This window comes from Lithobates pipiens, unplaced genomic scaffold (assembly GCF_037356315.1).
Source record: "Lithobates pipiens isolate NorthernLeopardFrog02 unplaced genomic scaffold, aLitPip1_a1.2 Scaffold_18, whole genome shotgun sequence".
In the NCBI taxonomy this organism is placed as follows: domain Eukaryota; kingdom Metazoa; phylum Chordata; class Amphibia; order Anura; family Ranidae; genus Lithobates; species Lithobates pipiens.
Window position 1 is genome coordinate 478844382 of NW_027507758.1, and position 21039 is coordinate 478865420.

The 21039-nt window shown below is 46.5% G+C and overlaps 12 non-coding genes across 12 annotated transcripts; all 12 read right to left on the bottom strand.

Annotated features, from left to right (window-relative positions):
* Positions 1-877: 877 nt before the first annotated feature.
* Positions 878-950, bottom strand: TRNAF-GAA (transfer RNA phenylalanine (anticodon GAA)). Its single transcript has one exon. It is a non-coding gene; the product is annotated as a tRNA-Phe (tRNA).
* Positions 951-2253: 1303 nt separating this feature from the next.
* On the bottom strand, positions 2254-2326 carry TRNAF-GAA (transfer RNA phenylalanine (anticodon GAA)). Its single transcript has one exon. It is a non-coding gene; the product is annotated as a tRNA-Phe (tRNA).
* Positions 2327-2945: 619 nt separating this feature from the next.
* TRNAF-GAA (transfer RNA phenylalanine (anticodon GAA)) lies at positions 2946-3018 on the bottom strand. Its single transcript has one exon. It is a non-coding gene; the product is annotated as a tRNA-Phe (tRNA).
* Positions 3019-13086: 10068 nt separating this feature from the next.
* On the bottom strand, positions 13087-13159 carry TRNAF-GAA (transfer RNA phenylalanine (anticodon GAA)). Its single transcript has one exon. It is a non-coding gene; the product is annotated as a tRNA-Phe (tRNA).
* A 269-nt stretch (positions 13160-13428) lies between these two features.
* Positions 13429-13501, bottom strand: TRNAF-GAA (transfer RNA phenylalanine (anticodon GAA)). The gene has a single exon. It is a non-coding gene; the product is annotated as a tRNA-Phe (tRNA).
* Positions 13502-14120: 619 nt separating this feature from the next.
* On the bottom strand, positions 14121-14193 carry TRNAF-GAA (transfer RNA phenylalanine (anticodon GAA)). Its single transcript has one exon. It is a non-coding gene; the product is annotated as a tRNA-Phe (tRNA).
* A 269-nt stretch (positions 14194-14462) lies between these two features.
* On the bottom strand, positions 14463-14535 carry TRNAF-GAA (transfer RNA phenylalanine (anticodon GAA)). The gene has a single exon. It is a non-coding gene; the product is annotated as a tRNA-Phe (tRNA).
* A 1354-nt stretch (positions 14536-15889) lies between these two features.
* TRNAF-GAA (transfer RNA phenylalanine (anticodon GAA)) lies at positions 15890-15962 on the bottom strand. The gene has a single exon. It is a non-coding gene; the product is annotated as a tRNA-Phe (tRNA).
* A 961-nt stretch (positions 15963-16923) lies between these two features.
* TRNAF-GAA (transfer RNA phenylalanine (anticodon GAA)) lies at positions 16924-16996 on the bottom strand. The gene has a single exon. It is a non-coding gene; the product is annotated as a tRNA-Phe (tRNA).
* A 263-nt stretch (positions 16997-17259) lies between these two features.
* TRNAF-GAA (transfer RNA phenylalanine (anticodon GAA)) lies at positions 17260-17332 on the bottom strand. Its single transcript has one exon. It is a non-coding gene; the product is annotated as a tRNA-Phe (tRNA).
* A 619-nt stretch (positions 17333-17951) lies between these two features.
* TRNAF-GAA (transfer RNA phenylalanine (anticodon GAA)) lies at positions 17952-18024 on the bottom strand. The gene has a single exon. It is a non-coding gene; the product is annotated as a tRNA-Phe (tRNA).
* Positions 18025-20349: 2325 nt separating this feature from the next.
* On the bottom strand, positions 20350-20422 carry TRNAF-GAA (transfer RNA phenylalanine (anticodon GAA)). The gene has a single exon. It is a non-coding gene; the product is annotated as a tRNA-Phe (tRNA).
* Between the last annotated feature and the right edge of the window lie 617 nt (positions 20423-21039).

Sequence of the window (21039 nt, forward strand, 5' to 3'; positions counted from 1 at the left end):
TGCATTTAGCCGGAAAGGAAAACAGGCAGCAAGATACTTTACTTTGTTCCAGGTGAAACTAAGCAACCACCCTGTTAGGGCAACAGGCACATGAGAAGCGAAAAGAATCAAACACGCACTGGCCTAATTCATGGTAAAGTCATATAATCAAAGGTAGAGTTATCCCTGTTCAGAATACAACAATTGCACAAAACCATGGATCGAACCAGGGACCTTTAGATCTTCAGTCTAACGCTCTCCCAACTGAGCCATTTCGGCACTTTAGAAAGCGTTTGTCCAGGAGACACGTGGCACCGTGCGTCGACTCGAAGGGGTCATTGAGCCCTTAAAGGAGGTTTATAGTCACAGCATCCACTTTTATTTGATAACATCAGCATTGTACCCACAGTAAAAACAATAGTTATTTTTGACAAGCTCGGTTCAAAAATCTCCTTTCATGTTGTGATTGATGCCTGTCTGCTGGCCATCTATTTCCACAACTTCCTAGATTTCCAGCATAGTTTTCAGTTTCTCCCCTGATTTTTACTTTCCGTTTCTAAGGACTACACATCAAAAAAGTCATTTTTCTTTCAAATGCGGCTAGGTCTTGTTCCCACGGCTTTCATTGGTATATTGCAGGTGAAAATGAAACATGCTGGACTTTTCTTCCCAAGGCTCTGCAGAACTATGCGTTGGTGTACAAATGTCCTATGAAGAAGAAGGGATATTTTGACTTGTCCTTGCACATTGGCTGAGAAAAGCATAAACTGCGGGATGTTGCACAATTGCGTTTCTGCTGAGCCCCAGACCTTAGTCTGCTCTAAACAACTTTCTCAAACTCCTGCTTGGTCTTCCTTTTCTTGTCAGAAAGCGGTACACCAAAAGGAGCAGGTACAGTTGCCGAAACCCGGGATCGAACCAGGGACCTTTAGATCTTCAGTCTAACGCTCTCCCAACTGAGCTATTTCGGCCTTTTCTGCCTAATCTTGATGACAATTCTGGGGTACCATGTGCTGGTGTGAAGGAATGACAATGACGAGTGACATTTTTATGTCTATGCATTTAGCCGGAAAGGAAAACAGGCAGCAAGATACTTTACTTTGTTCCAGGTGAAACTAAGCAACCACCCTGTTAGGGCAACAGGCACATGAGAAGCGAAAGAATCAAACACGCACTGGCCTAATTCATGGGAAAGTCATATAATCAAAGGTAGGGTTATGCCTGTTCAGGATACAACAATTGCCGAAACCCGGGATCGAACCAGGGACCTCTAGATCTTCAGTCTAACGCTCTCCCAACTGAGCTATTTCGGCACTTTAGAAAGCGCTGGTCCAGGAGACACGTGGCACCGTGCGTCGACTCGAAGGGGTCATTGAGCCCTTAAAGGAGGTTTATAGTCACAGCATCCACTTTTATTTGATAACATCAGCATTTTACCCACAGTAAAAACAATAGTTATTTTTGACAAGCTCGGTTCAAAAATCTCCTTTCATGTTGTGATTGATGCCTGTCTGCTGGCCATCTATTTCCACAACTTCCTAGATTTCCAGCATAGTTTTCAGTTTCTCCCCTGATTTTTACTTTCCGTTTCTAAGGACTACACATCAAAAAAGTCATTTTTCTTTCAAATGCGGCTAGGTCTTGTTCCCACGGCTTTCATTGGTATATTGCAGGTGAAAATGAAACATGCTGGACTTTCCTTCCCAAGGCTCTGCAGAACTATGCGTTGGTGTACAAATGTCCTATGAAGAAGAAGGGATATTTTGACTTGTCCTTGCACATTGGCTGAGAAAAGCATAAACTGCGGGATGTTGCACAATTGCGTTTCTGCTGAGCCCCAGACCTTAGTCTGCTCTAAACAACTTTCTCAAACTCCTGCTTGGTCTTCCTTTTCTTGTCAGAAAGCGGTACACCAAAAGGAGCAGGTACAGTTGCCGAAACCCAGGATCGAACCAGGGACCTTTAGATCTTCAGTCTAACGCTCTCCCAACTGAGCTATTTCGGCCTTTTCTGCCTAATCTTGATGACAATTCTGGGGTACCATGTGCTGGTGTGAAGGAATGACAATGTCGAGTGACATTTTTATGTCTATGCATTTAGCCGGAAAGGAAAACAGGCAGCAAGATACTTTACTTTGTTCCAGGTGAAACTAAGCAACCACCCTGTTAGGGCAACAGGCACATGAGAAGCGAAAGAATCAAACACGCACTGGCCTAATTCATGGGAAAGTCATATAATCAAAGGTAGAGTTATCCCTGTTAAGGATACAACAATTGCCGAAACCCGGGATCGAACCAGGGACCTTTAGATCTTCAGTCTAACGCTCTCCCAACTGAGCTATTTCGGCACTTTAGAAAGCGTTTGTCCAGGAGCCACGTGGCACCGTGCGTCGACTCGAAGGGGTCATTGAGCCCTTAACGGAGGTTTATAGTCACAACATCCACTTTTATTTGATAACATCAGCATTGTACCCACAGTAAAAACAATCGTTATTTTTGACAAGCTCGGTTCAAAAATCTCCTTTCATGTTGTGATTGATGCCTGTCTGCTGGCCATCTATTTCCACAACTTCCTAGATTTCCAGCATAGTTTTCAGTTTCTCCCCTGATTTTTACTTTCCGTTTCTAAGGACTACACATCAAAAAAGTCATTTTTCTTTCAAATGCGGCTAGGTCTTGTTCCCACGGCTTTCATTGGTATATTGCAGGTGAAAATGAAACATGCTGGACTTTTCTTCCCAAGGCTCTGCAGAACTATGCGTTGGTGTACAAATGTCCTATGAAGAAGAAGGGATATTTTGACTTGTCCTTGCACATTGGCTGAGAAAAGCATAAACTGCGGGATGTTGCACAATTGCGTTTCTGCTGAACCCCAGACCTTAGTCTGCTCTAAACAACTTTCTCAAACTCCTGCTTGGTCTTCCTTTTCTTGTCAGAAAGCGGTACACCAAAAGGAGCAGGTACAGTTGCCGAAACCCGGGATCGAACCAGGGACCTTTAGATCTTCAGTCTAACGCTCTCCCAACTGAGCTATTTCGGCCTTTTCTGCCTAACCTTGATGACAATTCTGGGGTACCATGTGCTGGTGTGAAGGAATGACAATGACGAGTGACATTTTTATGTCTATGCATTTAGCCGGAAAGGAAAACAGGCAGCAAGATACTTTACTTTGTTCCAGGTGAAACTAAACAACCACCCTGTTAGGGCAACAGGCACATGAGAAGCGAAAGAATCAAACACGCACTGGCCTAATTCATGGGAAAGTCATATAATCAAAGGTAGAGTTATCCCTGTTCAGGATACAACAATTGCCGAAACCCGGGATCGAACCAGGGACCTTGAGATCTTCAGTCTAACGCTCTCCCAACTGAGCTATTTCGGCACTTTGGAAAGCGTTTGTCCAGGAGACACGTGGCACCGTGCGTCGACTCGAAGGGGTCATTGAGCCCTTAAAGGAGGTTTATAGTCACAGCATCCACTTTTATTTGATAACATCAGCATTGTACCCACAGTAAAAACAATCGTTATTTTTGACAAGCTCGGTTCATAAATCTCCTTTCATGTTGTGATTGATGCCTGTCTGCTGGCCATCTATTTCCACAACTTCCTAGATTTCCAGCATAGTTTTCAGTTTCTCCCCTGATTTTTACTTTCCGTTTCTAAGGACTACACATCAAAAAAGTCATTTTTCTTTCAAATGCGGCTAGGTCTTGTTCCCACGGCTTTCATTGGTATATTGCAGGTGAAAATGAAACATGCTGGACTTTTCTTCCCAAGGCTCTGCAGAACTATGCGTTGGTGTACAAATGTCCTATGAAGAAGAAGGGATATTTTGACTTGTCCTTGCACATTGGCTGAGAAAAGCATAAACTGCGGGATGTTGCACAATTGCGTTTCTGCTGAACCCCAGACCTTAGTCTGCTCTAAACAACTTTCTCAAACTCCTGCTTGGTCTTCCTTTTCTTGTCAGAAAGCGGTACACCAAAAGGAGCATGTACAGTTGCCGAAACCCGGGACCTTTAGATCTTCAGTCTAACGCTCTCCCAACTGAGCTATTTCGGCCTTTTCTGCCTAATCTTGATGACAATTCTGGGGTACCATGTGCTGGTGTGAAGGAATGACAATGACGAGTGACATTTTTATGTCTATGCATTTAGCCGGAAAGGAAAACAGGCAGCAAGATACTTTACTTTGTTCCAGGTGAAACTAAGCAACCACCCTGTTAGGGCAACAGGCACATGAGAAGCGAAAGAATCAAACACGCACTGGCCTAATTCATGGGAAAGTCATATAATCAAAGGTAGAGTTATCCCTGTTCAGGATACAACAATTGCCGAAACCAGGGATCGAACCAGGGACCTTTAGATCTTCAGTCTAACGCTCTCCCAACTGAGCTATTTCGGCACTTTGGAAAGCGTTTGTCCAGGAGCCACGTGGCACCGTGCGTCGACTCGAAGGGGTCATTGAGCCCTTAACGGAGGTTTATAGTCACAACATCCACTTTTATTTGATAACATCAGCATTGTACCCACAGTAAAAACAATAGTTATTTTTGACAAGCTCGGTTCAAAAATCTCCTTTCATGTTGTGATTGATGCCTGTCTGCTGGCCATCTATTTCCACAACTTCCTAGATTTCCAGCTAGTGATGGCCGAACGGTTCGCCCGGCGGTCGTTTCGCGGCGAATTTCCGACATTCGCGGTCCGCACGTTCGAACGCCTTTTTCCGTCGTTCGCCGCGGCGGACTTACGTGTTTAATGTATACAAGAACTTTAACCTTTGGTGACACGTTTATCATGTGATACAGGACAGCCAATTGAGACATGACAGCACATGGACACTTGTACATTCCCCCTAACCTATAAATACACCCGATCCGGTGGCCATTTTACATTCTTTCTTCTGTTACGATAGGGACAGGTTCCTGTGTGGAGTAGGGAGAGATAAACCACTAGCTATTTGGTACACAAAAGTTCTTTTCAGGACTGGTATAGGTGTTAGGTGTTGATAGGTTTGCTGTGCTGCTGATTCTTGCAGCAGCCTGAGTGTCTTTTGTTAGTTTAGAGAAAGGGAAAGGACGGTGTATGCTACAGGGACAGCCAGATTAGTCTTTCATCATCATCATCATCATCATCATCATTAGCTGTTACTATCAAGGTCCACAAAAGAGCTGTTCCAGTAACCACTAATCGTTCTCTTTTTTTGCCAATTTGTATAGGGACAGGAAGGAAGCAGTGTTGTCAGGCAGTGAGGGTAATTTTAAAGACTTGCTGTTATTATTAGTTCCACAAAGGTTCTTTTCAGGACTGGTATCAGTGGTACAGTAATAGGCTTGTACATGTATAATATTCTTTCTTCCAAATATAGAAAGGATATTATACTTGACTGCTGCCCTTCTGCTGCAGTCTGCTAAACATTCACAACTCACTTGTTCCACAAAAGTTCTTATAAGGACTGGTAACTTGGTATAGGGTGCTACGGTACATAGGCTTGAGTGCGGTACAGTCTGCTGTTCTGTAAGGACCGCTATCGGTCCACAATAGATAGGGTTGACGTGCACCACTGCTGACCGCTGCCCTATACTGCAGCAGTCCTTCAGCGGTATAGGGACTGACGTACAGTCTGCTAATCACTAACACACAACCTGCTTGTTCCACAAAAGTTCTTATAAGGACTGGTAACTTGGTATAGGGTGCTACGGTACATAGGCTTGAGTGCGGTACAGTCTGCTGTTCTGTAAGGACCGCTATCGGTCCACAATAGATAGGGTTGACGTGCACCACTGCTGACCGCTGCCCTATACTGCAGCAGTCCTTCAGCGGTATAGGGACTGACGTACAGTCTGCTAAACACTAATACACAACCTGCTTGGTCCACAAAAGTTCTTATAAGGACTGGTAACTTGGTATAGGGTGCTACGGTACATAGGCTTGAGTGCGGTACAGTCTGCTGTTCTGTAAGGACCGCTATCGGTCCACAATAGATAGGGTTGACGTGCACCACTGCTGACCGCTGCCCTATACTGCAGCAGTCCTTCAGCGGTATAGGGACTGACGTACAGTCTGCTAATCACTAACACACAACCTGCTTGTTCCACAAAAGTTCTTATAAGGACTGGTAACTTGGTATAGGGTGCTACGGTACATAGGCTTGAGTGCGGTACAGTCTGCTGTTCTGTAAGGACCGCTATCGGTCCACAATAGATAGGGTTGACGTGCACCACTGCTGACCGCTGCCCTATACTGCAGCAGTCCTTCAGCGGTATAGGGACTGACGTACAGTCTGCTAAACACTAATACACAACCTGCTTGGTCCACAAAAGTTCTTATAAGGACTGGTAACTTGGTATAGGGTGCTACGGTACATAGGCTTGAGTGCGGTACAGTCTGCTGTTCTGTAAGGACCGCTATAGGTCCACAATAGATAGGGTTGACGTGCACCACTGCTGACCGCTCACCTATACTGCAGCAGTCCTTCAGCGGTATAGGGACTGACGTACAGTCTGCTAATCACTAACACACAACCTGCTTGTTCCACAAAAGTTCTTATAAGGACTGGTAACTTGGTATAGGGTGCTACGGTACATAGGCTTGAGTGCGGTACAGTCTGCTGTTCTGTAAGGACCGCTATCGGTCCACAATAGATAGGGTTGACGTGCACCACTGCTGACCGCTGCCCTATACTGCAGCAGTCCTTCAGCGGTATAGGGACTGACGTACAGTCTGCTAATCACTAACACACAACCTGCTTGTTCCACAAAAGTTCTTATAAGGACTGGTAACTTGGTATAGGGTGCTACGGTACATAGGCTTGAGTGCGGTACAGTCTGCTGTTCTGTAAGGACCGCTATCGGTCCACAATAGATAGGGTTGACGTGCACCACTGCTGACCGCTGCCCTATACTGCAGCAGTCCTTCAGCGGTATAGGGACTGACGTACAGTCTGCTAAACACTAATACACAACCTGCTTGGTCCACAAAAGTTCTTATAAGGACTGGTAACTTGGTATAGGGTGCTACGGTACATAGGCTTGAGTGCGGTACAGTCTGCTGTTCTGTAAGGACCGCTATAGGTCCACAATAGATAGGGTTGACGTGCACCACTGCTGACCGCTCACCTATACTGCAGCAGTCCTTCAGCGGTATAGGGACTGACGTACAGTCTGCTAATCACTAACACACAACCTGCTTGTTCCACAAAAGTTCTTATAAGGACTGGTAACTTGGTATAGGGTGCTACGGTACATAGGCTTGAGTGCGGTACAGTCTGCTGTTCTGTAAGGACCGCTATCGGTCCACAATAGATAGGGTTGACGTGCACCACTGCTGACCGCTGCCCTATACTGCAGCAGTCCTTCAGCGGTATAGGGACTGACGTACAGTCTGCTAATCACTAACACACAACCTGCTTGTTCCACAAAAGTTCTTATAAGGACTGGTAACTTGGTATAGGGTGCTACGGTACATAGGCTTGAGTGCGGTACAGTCTGCTGTTCTGTAAGGACCGCTATCGGTCCACAATAGATAGGGTTGACGTGCACCACTGCTGACCGCTGCCCTATACTGCAGCAGTCCTTCAGCGGTATAGGGACTGACGTACAGTCTGCTAAACACTAATACACAACCTGCTTGGTCCACAAAAGTTCTTATAAGGACTGGTAACTTGGTATAGGGTGCTACGGTACATAGGCTTGAGTGCGGTACAGTCTGCTGTTCTGTAAGGACCGCTATAGGTCCACAATAGATAGGGTTGACGTGCACCACTGCTGACCGCTCACCTATACTGCAGCAGTCCTTCAGCGGTATAGGGACTGACGTACAGTCTGCTAATCACTAACACACAACCTGCTTGTTCCACAAAAGTTCTTATAAGGACTGGTAACTTGGTATAGGGTGCTACGGTACATAGGCTTGAGTGCGGTACAGTCTGCTGTTCTGTAAGGACCGCTATCGGTCCACAATAGATAGGGTTGACGTGCACCACTGCTGACCGCTGCCCTATACTGCAGCAGTCCTTCAGCGGTATAGGGACTGACGTACAGTCTGCTAAACACTAATACACAACCTGCTTGGTCCACAAAAGTTCTTATAAGGACTGGTAACTTGGTATAGGGTGCTACGGTACATAGGCTTGAGTGCGGTACAGTCTGCTGTTCTGTAAGGACCGCTATCGGTCCACAATAGATAGGGTTGACGTGCACCACTGCTGACCGCTGCCCTATACTGCAGCAGTCCTTCAGCGGTATAGGGACTGACGTACAGTCTGCTAATCACTAACACACAACCTGCTTGTTCCACAAAAGTTCTTATAAGGACTGGTAACTTGGTATAGGGTGCTACGGTACATAGGCTTGAGTGCGGTACAGTCTGCTGTTCTGTAAGGACCGCTATCGGTCCACAATAGATAGGGTTGACGTGCACCACTGCTGACCGCTGCCCTATACTGCAGCAGTCCTTCATCGGTATAGGGACTAAGAGTTTTGTCACAGGGTCATTTAAAAAATGACAGGCAGAGGAAGAGGCAGGCCCTTCCGCAGGGGTGGTAGGGGTAGGGCAGGAGCAACAGGCTTGAGCCAAAGTGGGAAGTTGCAGAAGGTGCGTTCAATTACTTTAAAGGATGCACCAGACTTGGTTGAGTGGCTCGCTCAGCCTTACTCTTCTGCACCCTCCTCATCCTCTCGATCTGCACCCTCTTCTTCACTCTCTGCTATGTGCACCCCCAAAGACACTACCACCAACAACACGACCACCACCACCACCACCACATACCTTCCGCTTGAGTCACTGGAATTATTTTCCGATCCATATCAAGAGGACATTTCTGATGCGCAGCCACTCTTGGTATTGGATCAGGAAGAGGAGGTAGCAACAAGCGCTACTCAGCAGTCTGACGCCAGTACCCAGATCAGCCCAAGGAGGAGGTTGGTCCCCGGTGTTGCTGCCTACTCCGAGATCTCTACTTATAGCGGTGGGGAAGGTGACGTTGATGATGACGTGTCTAGTGATGTCACGTGGGTGCCCACAAGAGAGGAAGAGGAGGGGAGTTCAGAGGGAGATATGGACCAGCAGATAGGGAGGAGAAGCAGCAATGACTTACATTGCACAGCAGGGACAAAGCAGACTGCAAATGTATCAGGAGCGAGTCATCGACCATGTACGGTCACATCTGGCGCTCCCAGGACACCGGCACATGGCTCCGCAGTGTGGGCTTTTTTTAACGTGTCCGCTGCTGACAATAGCGTTGCCATCTGCAATCTTTGCAGTCAACGCGTTAGTCGCGGTAAGCCCAATACTCACCTAGGGACGACCGCCTTAAGAAGGCACATGAGCAGCCATCACCGAGCCCAGTGGGAGCAACGGAACACACAAAGCCACACTGCAGGCTCTCACCGTCCAGCCTCGTCTTCTACTTCTCCTTCTCCTCTCTCCTCACAATTGTCCTCCACTCCACCTTCCATCACGCCAAGCTCACATTTTTCTGCAAAAAGGCAGGCTTCCGTGGGCCTAATGTTTGAGCGTAAAAAAATGATGACGCCGGATAACCCTCTTGCCCAACGGTTGGCGGCTGGCTTGTCAGAACTCATAGCCCGCCAACTACTGCCATATAAACTGGTGGACTCGGAGGCCTTTCGCAAATTTGTGGCCATTGGAACACCACAATGGAAGGTCCCAGGAAGGAAGTATTTCTCAGAGAAGGGCATCCCAGAGCTATATGGCCATGTTCAGCGGCAAGTGAATGTATCTCTGGCACACAGTGTCGGTGCCAAGATACATCTGACCACAGACACGTGGTCTAGCAAACACGGGCAGGGAAGGTATATCAGTTTTACTGCCCACTGGGTGAACCTTCTGACGGCCGTCAAGCATGTAACCCGTGGCACCCGTGTAGATTTGGTTTTACCGCCACGGATTGCATGCAGGCCTGACTCTTCTTCTCCTCCTCCTACTCCATCCTCCTCCCTCTCCTCCTCAGCTGCCTCCTCCTTTTCCGCTGCTAGCGTCTCTTCCACTGCACCGCCCAAGCTCCCCAGAACCTATTCCACATGCCAGGTGAGACGTTGCCATGCCGTGCTGCGTCTGTTGTGCCTGGAAGCAAAGAGCCACACTGGCCCGGCACTCCTTTCAGCTTTGCGTTCACAGGCAGATGAGTGGCTAACACCGCTCAATTTGACAGTTGGTAAAGTGGTGTGTGACAACGGTGCCAATCTGCTTAGCGCATTGAAACAGGGCAAAATCACGCACGTGCCGTGCATGGCACACGTCTTAAACTTGGTCGTGCAGCGATTCCTTGTCAAATACCCTGGGGTCCAGGACATCTTGCGGCAGGCAAGGAAAATCTCGGCCCATTTCAGAAGATCTTACACGGCCATGGCTCGCCTTGCTGACATTCAGCGGCGACACCATCTGCCGGTCAGACGTCTTATTTGCGATTGCCCGACGCGATGGAACTCAACCTTCTATATGCTTGATAGGCTGCTCCAGCAGAAACGTGCAGTTAACGTCTACCTGTATGAACTCTGCGAAAGAAACGGTTCTGGGGAGCTGGGTTTTTTTTCACCGCGCCAGTGGCTGCTCATGCGCGACACATGCAGACTTCTGCGGCCATTTGAGGAGATCACCAAACTGGTCAGTCGCAGCCATGGCGCCATCAGTGACATGGTACCTTATGCCTTCTTTCTGGAGCGTGCATTGCGTCGTGTCATTGATCAGGCTGTGGAGGAGCAGGAGCGGGAAGATGAGGAAGTCGCAATGCTGGATGAATTCCCAGGGGGGGCTACTCTATCTGAGACAAGTCAACAACAGGAGTCTGATGAGGAGTCAGAGGAGGATGGTGCCGGGGCGGATGAGCAGGAGCAAGAAGAGCATGCTTTAAACCTTTCTGGGATCCCTGTTGTGCGAGGATGGGGAGAGGAGAATGAAGAGGACGACATTATCCTGGATGATGAGCAGGAGCCAGGCCACCACACCGCTTCCACTTTAGTGCAAATGGGGGCCTTCATGCTCCAGTGTTTTAATAGGGACCCCCGTATAAAAAGCATGAGGGTCAAGGACCAGTACTGGGTGGCAACGTACTTAGACCCCCGGTACAAACACAAAATGGCGGAAATGTTACCGCCGTCGCAGAGGGCTGTCAGAATGCAGCACTTCCAGGCCTTGCTTCGAGAAATGCTGCATTCTGCTTTTGCGTGCGCTGGCAGAGGAGCAATTCCCACTCCCAGAGAAGGATTTGCGGGTACCAATCCAACAGCGCCTGCAAGAAGAGGCCGGTTTGAAGATGTGTTGGTGACTTCGGATATGAGGTCATTCTTTCAGCCGACCCATCGACAGGTGTCATCCGGATCCAGCATCAGGGAACGCCTAGACCGTCAGGTGTCCGACTACATTGGGTTAACGGCCGATGTGGACGCTCTGAGGAGTGATGAACCCCTAGACTACTGGGTGGGCAGGCTTGACCTCTGGCCAGAGCTTGCCCAATTTGCAATCGAACTGTTGGCTTGCCCCTCATCCAGTGTCCTGTCCGAAAGGACGTTCAGCGCAGCAGGGGGGATTGTGACCGATAAGCGTACTCGCCTAGCTCACCACAGTGTTAACTACCTCACATTTCTAAAAATGAATGAGGCATGGATCTCGGAGGAATTCAACACATGTGACCAGTAGACCATGTATATGTCTATAAACTATTTTTTTAATCAAGCACACAGACCTTCTTAATTCATTTGGCTCACTTCCTTGACCCAAAAAAGCACACCGTACTATATGCCCCTACCCTCCTCTTTGAAGAGGTTGAGCGGTGTCATATTTCTACTGGGGCTGCTTATGATATCCCTGTGCTGTGCTGACTTCCTCCTGGGGGTTCTTATTATGAAGGGATCACACTATCCCTGTGCTGTGCTGACTTCCTCCTGGGGGTTCTTATTATGAGGGGATCACACCATCCCTGTGCTGTGCTGACTTCCTCCTGGGGCTGCTTACGGTGCTGCTGTCAGTGCTGTATGTCACGGTGCTGCTGTCAGCGCTGTATGTCACGGTGCTGCTGTCAGCGCTGTATGTCACGGTGCTGCTGTCAGCGCTGTATGTCACGGTGCTGCTGTCAGCGCTGTATGTCACGGTGCTGCTGTCAGCGCTGTATGTCACGGTGCTGCTGTCAGCGCTGTATGTCACGGTGCTGCTGTCAGCGCTGTATGTCACGGTGCTGCTGTCAGCGCTGTATGTCACGGTGCTGCTGTCAGCGCTGTATGTCACGGTGCTGCTGTCAGCGCTGTATGTCACGGTGCTGCTGTCAGTGCTCTGTATTACGGTGCTGCTGTCAGATGCCTCTATCACGGTGCATGTGTCATTCCGGTATGTCACGCTGCTGGTGATCATCTCCTGCACCCTCTTCTTTGCCTACCCTGGTCCCTGACCTTCCCTCTCCTCCATTGCCTTCATTAGCTCCATAGTCCTGAATTGTTAGAACAATTTCCCAAATAAAATAAAAATGCTTGTAGTTATCGATCCCAAATTCACCTCATACATGTATTATGTCATTGTCCAGATGGTGGGACTACGTTTTACCCCCTAATAATTACCACGTGGCCGCAAATTCGACATGAAGGTTTGCAAAGTTCGCCTCCCATTGAAGTCAATGGGGCCCGCGGCGAACGTTCGGTTTCGCGAACGTTTGGGTCCGTTCGCATTTCGCGTTCGCGAAACGTCCCGTCGGAAGTTCGTCCATCACTATTTCCAGCATAGTTTTCAGTTTCTCCCCTGATTTTTACTTTCCGTTTCTAAGGACTACACATCAAAAAAGTCATTTTTCTTTCAAATGCGGCTAGGTCTTGTTCCCACGGCTTTCATTGGTATATTGCAGGTGAAAATGAAACATGCTGGACTTTTCTTCCCAAGGCTCTGCAGAACTATGCGTTGGTGTACAAATGTCCTATGAAGAAGAAGGGATATTTTGACTTGTCCTTGCACATTGGCTGAGAAAAGCATAAACTGCGGGATGTTGCACAATTGCGTTTCTGCTGAGCCCCAGACCTTAGTCTGCTCTAAACAACTTTCTCAAACTCCTGCTTGGTCTTCCTTTTCTTGTCAGAAAGCGGTACACCAAAAGGAGCAGGTACAGTTGCCGAAACCCGGGATCGAACCAGGGACCTTTAGATCTTCAGTCTAACGCTCTCCCAACTGAGCTATTTCGGCCTTTTCTGCCTAATCTTGATGACAATTCTGGGGTACCATGTGCTGGTGTGAAGGAATGACAATGACGAGTGACATTTTTATGTCTATGCATTTAGCCGGAAAGGAAAACAGGCAGCAAGATACTTTATTTTGTTCCAGGTGAAACTAAGCAACCACCCTGTTAGGGCAACAGGCACATGAGAAGCAAAAGAATCAAACACGCACTGGCCTAATTCATGGGAAAGTCATATAATCAAAGGTAGGGTAATCCCTGTTCAGGATACAACAATTGCCGAAACCCGGGATCGAACCAGGGACCTTTAGATCTTCAGTCTAACGCTCTCCCAACTGAGCTATTTCGGCACTTTAGAAAGCGTTTGTCCAGGAGACACGTGGCACCGTGCGTCGACTCGAAGGGGTCATTGAGCCCTTAAAGGAGGTTTATAGTCACAGCATCCACTTTTATTTGATAACATCAGCATTGTACCCACAGTAAAAACAATAGTTATTTTTGACAAGCTCGGTTCAAAAATCTCCTTTCATGTTGTGATTGATGCCTGTCTGCTGGCCATCTATTTCCACAACTTCCTAGATTTCCAGCATAGTTTTCAGTTTCTCCCCTGATTTTTACTTTCCGTTTCTAAGGACTACACATCAAAAAAGTCATTTTTCTTTCAAATGCGGCTAGGTCTTGTTCCCACGGCTTTCATTGGTATATTGCAGGTGAAAATGAAACATGCTGGACTTTTCTTCCCAAGGCTCTGCAGAACTATGCGTTGGTGTACAAAAGTCCTATGAAGAAGAAGGGATATTTTGACTTGTCCTTGCACATTGGCTGAGAAAAGCATAAACTGCGGGATGTTGCACAATTGCGTTTCTGCTGAGCCCCAGACCTTAGTCTGCTCTAAACAACTTTCTCAAACTCCTGCTTGGTCTTCCTTTTCTTGTCAGAAAGCGGTACACCAAAAGGAGCAGGTACAGTTGCCGAAACCCGGGATCGAACCAGGGACCTTTAGATCTTCAGTCTAACGCTCTCCCAACTGAGCTATTTCGGCCTTTTCTGCCTAACCTTGATGACAATTCTGGGGTACCATGTGCTGGTGTGAAGGAATGACAATGACGAGTGACATTTTTATGTCTATGCATTTAGCCGGAAAGGAAAACAGGCAGCAAGATACTTTATTTTGTTCCAGGTGAAACTAAGCAACCACCCTGTTAGGGCAACAGGCACATGAGAAGCGAAAGAATCAAACACGCACTGGCCTAATTCATGGGAAAGTCATATAATCAAAGGTAGGGTAATCCCTGTTCAGGATACAACAATTGCCGAAACCCGGGATCGAACCAGGGACCTTTAGATCTTCAGTCTAACGCTCTCCCAACTGAGCTATTTCGGCACTTTAGAAAGTGCTTGTCCAGGAGACACGTGGCACCGTGCGTCGACTCGAAGGGGTCATTGAGCCCTTAAAGGAGGTTTATAGTCACAGCATCCACTTTTATTTGATAACATCAGCATTGTACCCACAGTAAAAACAATAGTTATTTTTGACAAGCTCGGTTCAAAAATCTCCTTTCATGTTGTGATTGATGCCTGTCTGCTGGCCATCTATTTCCACAACTTCCTAGATTTCCAGCATAGTTTTCAGTTTCTCCCCTGATTTTTACTTTCCGTTTCTAAGGACTACACATCAAAAAAGTCATTTTTCTTTCAAATGCGGCTAGGTCTTGTTCCCACGGCTTTCATTGGTATATTGCAGGTGAAAATGAAACATGCTGGACTTTTCTTCCCAAGGCTCTGCAGAACTATGCGTTGGTGTACAAATGTCCTATGAAGAAGAAGGGATATTTTGACTTGTCCTTGCACATTGGCTGAGAAAAGCATAAACTGCGGGATGTTGCACAATTGCGTTTCTGCTGAGCCCCAGACCTTAGTCTGCTCTAAACAACTTTCTCAAACTCCTGCTTGGTCTTCCTTTTCTTGTCAGAAAGCGGTACACCAAAAGGAGCAGGTACAGTTGCCGTAACCCGGGATCGAACCAGGGACCTTTAAATCTTCAGTCTAACGCTCTCCCAACTGAGCTATTTCGGCCTTTTCTGCCTAATCTTGATGACAATTCTGGGGCTATTTCGGCACTTTAGAAAGCGTTTGTCCAGGAGACACGTGGCACCGTGCGTCGACTCGAAGGGGTCATTGAGCCCTTAAAGGAGGTTTATAGTCACAGCATCCACTTTTATTTGATAACATCAGCATTGTACCCACAGTAAAAACAATAGTTATTTTTGACAAGCTCGGTTCAAAAATCTCCTTTCATGTTGTGATTGATGCCTGTCTGCTGGCCATCTATTTCCACAACTTCCTAGATTTCCAGCATAGTTTTCAGTTTCTCCCCTGATTTTTTCTTTCCGTTTCTAAGGACTACACATCAAAAAAGTCATTTTTCTTTCAAATGCGGCTAGGTCTTGTTCCCACGGCTTTCATTGGTATATTGCAGGTGAAAATGAAACATGCTGGACTTTTCTTCCCAAGGCTCTGCAGAACTATGCGTTGGTGTACAAATGTCCTATGAAGAAGAAGGGATATTTTGACTTGTCCTTGCACATTGGCTGAGAAAAGCATAAACTGCGGGATGTTGCACAATTGCGTTTCTGCTGAGCCCCAGACCTTAGTCTGCTCTAAACAACTTTCTCAAACTCCTGCTTGGTCTTCCTTTTCTTGTTAGAAAGCGGTACACCAAAAGGAGCAGGTACAGTTGCCGAAACCCGGGATCGAACCAGGGACCTTTAGATCTTCAGTCTAACGCTCTCCCAACTGAGCTATTTCGGCCTTTTCTGCCTAATCTTGATGACAATTCTGGGGTACCATGTGCTGGTGTGAAGGAATGACAATGACGAGTGACAATTTTATGTCTATGCATTTAGCCGGAAAGGAAAACAGGCAGCAAGATACTTTACTTTGTTCCAGGTGAAACTAAGCAACCACCCTGTTAGGGCAACAGGCACATGAGAAGCGAAAGAATCAAACACGCATTGGCCTAATTCATGGGAAAGTCATATAATCAAAGGTAGAGTTATCCCTGTTCAGGATACAACAATTGCCAAAACCCGGGATCGAACCAGGGACCTTTAGATCTTCAGTCTAACGCTCTCCCAACTGAGCTATTTCGGCACTTTCAAAAGCGTTTGTCCAGGAGACACGTGGCACCGTGCGTCGACTCGAAGGGGTCATTGAGCCCTTAAAGGAGGTTTATAGTCACAGCATCCACTTTTATTTGATAACATCAGCATTGTACCCACAGTAAAAACAATAGTTATTTTTGACAAGCTCGGTTCAAAAATCTCCTTTCATGTTGTGATTGATGCCTGTCTGCTGGCCATCTATTTCCACAACTTCCTAGATTTCCAGCATAGTTTTCAGTTTCTCCCCTGATTTTTACTTTCCGTTTCTAAGGACTACACATCAAAAAAGTCATTTTTCTTTCAAATGCGGCTAGGTCTTGTTCCCACGGCTTTCATTGGTATATTGCAGGTGAAAATGAAACATGCTGGACTTTTCTTCCCAAGGCTCTGCAGAACTATGCGTTGGTGTACAAATGTCCTATGAAGAAGAAGGGATATTTTGACTTGTCCTTGCACATTGGCTGAGAAAAGCATAAACTGCGGGATGTTGCACAATTGCGTTTCTGCTGAGCCCCAGACCTTAGTCTGCTCTAAACAGCTTTCTCAAACTCCTGCTTGGTCTTCCTTTTCTTGTCAGAAAGCGGTACACCAAAAGGAGCAGGTACAGTTGCCGAAACCCGGGATCGAACCAGGGACCTTTAGATCTTCAGTCTAACGCTCTCCCAACTGAGCTATTTCGGCCTTTTCTGCCTAACCTTGATGACAATTCTGGGGTACCATGTGCTGGTGTGAAGGAATGACGAGTGACATTTTTATGTCTATGCATTTAGCCGGAAAGGAAAACAGGCAGCAAGATACTTTACTTTGTTCCAGGTGAAACTAAGCAACCACCCTGTTAGGGCAACAGGCACATGAGAAGCGAAAGAATCAAACACGCACTGGCCTAATTCATGGGAAAGTCATATGATCAAAGGGAGGGTTATCCCTGTTCAGGATACAACAATTGCCGAAACCCGGGATCGAACCAGGGACCTTTAGATCTTCAGTCTAACGCTCTCCCAACTGAGCTATTTCGGCACTTTAGAAAGCATTTGTCCAGGAGACACGTGGCACCGTGCGTCGACTCGAAGGGGTCATTGAGCCCTTAAAGGAGGTTTATAGTCACAGCATCCACTTTTATTTGATAACATCAGCATTGTACCCACAGTAAAAACAATAATTATTTTTGACAAGCTCGGTTCAAAAATCTCCTTTCATGTTGTGATTGATGCCTGTCTGCTGGCCATCTATTTCCACAACTTCCTAGATTTCCAGCATAGTTTTCAGTTTCTCCCCTGATTTTTACTTTCCGTTTCTAAGGACTACACATCAAAAAAGTAATTTTTCTTTCAAATGCGGCTAGGTCTTGTTCCCACGGCTTTCATTGGTATATTGCAGGTGAAAATGAAACATGCTGGACTTTTCTTCCCAAGGCTCTGCAGAACTATGCGTTGGTGTACAAATGTCCTATGAAGAAGAAGGGATATTTTGACTTGTCCTTGCACATTGGCTGAGAAAAGCATAAACTGCGGGATGTTGCACAATTGCGTTTCTGCTGAGCCCCAGACCTTAGTCTGCTCTAAACAACTTTCTCAAACTCCTGCTTGGTCTTCCTTTTCTTGTCAGAAAGCGGTACACCAAAAGGAGCAGGTACAGTTGCCGAAACCCGGGATCGAACCAGGGACCTTTAGATCTTCAGTCTAACGCTCTCCCAACTGAGCTATTTCGGCCTTTTCTGCCTAATCTTGATGACAATTCTGGGGTACCATGTGCTGGTGTGAAGGAATGACAATGACGAGTGACATTTTTATGTCTATGCATTTAGCCGGAAAGGAAAACAGGCAGCAAGATACTTTACTTTGTTCCAGGTGAAACTAAGCAACCACCCTGTTAGGGCAACAGGCACATGAGAAGCGAAAGAATCAAACACGCACTGGCCTAATTCATGGGAAAGTCATATAATCAAAGGTAGGGTTATCCCTGTTCAGGATACAACAATTGCCGAAACCCGGGATCGAACCAGGGACCTCTAGATCTTCAGTCTAACGCTCTCCCAACTGAGCTATTTCGGCACTTTAGAAAGCGCTGGTCCAGGAGACACGTGGCACCGTGCGTCGACTCGAAGGGGTCATTGAGCCCTTAAAGGAGGTTTATAGTCACAGCATCCACTTTTATTTGATAACATCAGCATTTTACCCACAGTAAAAACAATAGTTATTTTTGACAAGCTCGGTTCAAAAATCTCCTTTCATGTTGTGATTGATGCCTGTCTGCTGGCCATCTATTTCCACAACTTCCTAGATTTCCAGCATAGTTTTCAGTTTCTCCCCTGATTTTTACTTTCCGTTTCTAAGGACTACACATCAAAAAAGTCATTTTTCTTTCAAATGCGGCTAGGTCTTGTTCCCACGGCTTTCATTGGTATATTGCAGGTGAAAATGAAACATGCTGGACTTTCCTTCCCAAGGCTCTGCAGAACTATGCGTTGGTGTACAAATGTCCTATGAAGAAGAAGGGATATTTTGACTTGTCCTTGCACATTGGCTGAGAAAAGCATAAACTGCGGGATGTTGCACAATTGCGTTTCTGCTGAGCCCCAGACCTTAGTCTGCTCTAAACAACTTTCTCAAACTCCTGCTTGGTCTTCCTTTTCTTGTCAGAAAGCGGTACACCAAAAGGAGCATGTACAGTTGCCGAAACCCGGGACCTTTAGATCTTCAGTCTAACGCTCTCCCAACTGAGCTATTTCGGCCTTTTCTGCCTAATCTTGATGACAATTCTGGGGTACCATGTGCTGGTGTGAAGGAATGACAATGACGAGTGACATTTTTATGTCTATGCATTTAGCCGGAAAGGAAAACAGGCAGCAAGATACTTTACTTTGTTCCAGGTGAAACTAAGCAACCACCCTGTTAGGGCAACAGGCACATGAGAAGCGAAAGAATCAAACACGCACTGGCCTAATTCATGGGAAAGTCATATAATCAAAGGTAGAGTTATCCCTGTTCAGGATACAACAATTGCCGAAACCAGGGATCGAAGCAGGGACCTTTAGATCTTCAGTCTAACGCTCTCCCAACTGAGCTATTTCGGCACTTTAGAAAGCGTTTGTCCAGGAGACACGTGGCACCGTGCGTCGACTCGAAGGGGTCATTGAGCCCTTAACGGAGGTTTATAGTCACAACATCCACTTTTATTTGATAACATCAGCATTGTACCCACAGTAAAAACAATAGTTATTTTTGACAAGCTCGGTTCAAAAATCTCCTTTCATGTTGTGATTGATGCCTGTCTGCTGGCCATCTATTTCCACAACTTCCTAGATTTCCAGCATAGTTTTCAGTTTCTCCCCTGATTTTTACTTTCCGTTTCTAAGGACTACACATCAAAAAAGTCATTTTTCTTTCAAATGCGGCTAGGTCTTGTTCCCACGGCTTTCATTGGTATATTGCAGGTGAAAATGAAACATGCTGGACTTTTCTTCCCAAGGCTCTGCAGAACTATGCGTTGGTGTACAAATGTCCTATGAAGAAGAAGGGATATTTTGACTTGTCCTTGCACATTGGCTGAGAAAAGCATAAACTGCGGGATGTTGCACAATTGCGTTTCTGCTGAGCCCCAGACCTTAGTCTGCTCTAAACAACTTTCTCAAACTCCTGCTTGGTCTTCCTTTTCTTGTCAGAAAGCGGTACACCAAAAGGAGCAGGTACAGTTGCCGAAACCCAGGATCGAACCAGGGACCTTTAGATCTTCAGTCTAACGCTCTCCCAACTGAGCTATTTCGGCCTTTTCTGCCTAATCTTGATGACAATTCTGGGGTACCATGTGCTGGTGTGAAGGAATGACAATGTCGAGTGACATTTTTATGTCTATGCATTTAGCCGGAAAGGAAAACAGGCAGCAAGATACTTTACTTTGTTCCAGGTGAAACTAAGCAACCACCCTGTTAGGGCAACAGGCACATGAGAAGCGAAAGAATCAAACACGCACTGGCCTAATTCATGGGAAAGTCATATAATCAAAGGTAGAGTTATCCCTGTTCAGGATACAACAATTGCCGAAACCCGGGATCGAACCAGGGACCTTTAGATCTTCAGTCTAACGCTCTCCCAACTGAGCTATTTCGGCACTTTAGAAAGCGTTTGTCCAGGAGCCACGTGGCACCGTGCGTCGACTCGAAGGGGTCATTGAGCCCTTAACGGAGGTTTATAGTCACAACATCCACTTTTATTTGATAACATCAGCATTGTACCCACAGTAAAAACAATCGTTATTTTTGACAAGCTCGGTTCAAAAATCTCCTTTCATGTTGTGATTGATGCCTGTCTGCTGGCCATCTATTTCCACAACTTCCTAGATTTCCAGCATAGTTTTCAGTTTCTCCCCTGATTTTTACTTTCCGTTTCTAAGGACTACACATCAAAAAAGTCATTTTTCTTTCAAATGCGGCTAGGTCTTGTTCCCACGGCTTTCATTGGTATATTGCAGGTGAAAATGAAACATGCTGGACTTTTCTTCCCAAGGCTCTGCAGAACTATGCGTTGGTGTACAAATGTCCTATGAAGAAGAAGGGATATTTTGACTTGTCCTTGCACATTGGCTGAGAAAAGCATAAACTGCGGGATGTTGCACAATTGCGTTTCTGCTGAACCCCAGACCTTAGTCTGCTCTAAACAACTTTCTCAAACTCCTGCTTGGTCTTCCTTTTCTTGTCAGAAAGCGGTACACCAAAAGGAGCAGGTACA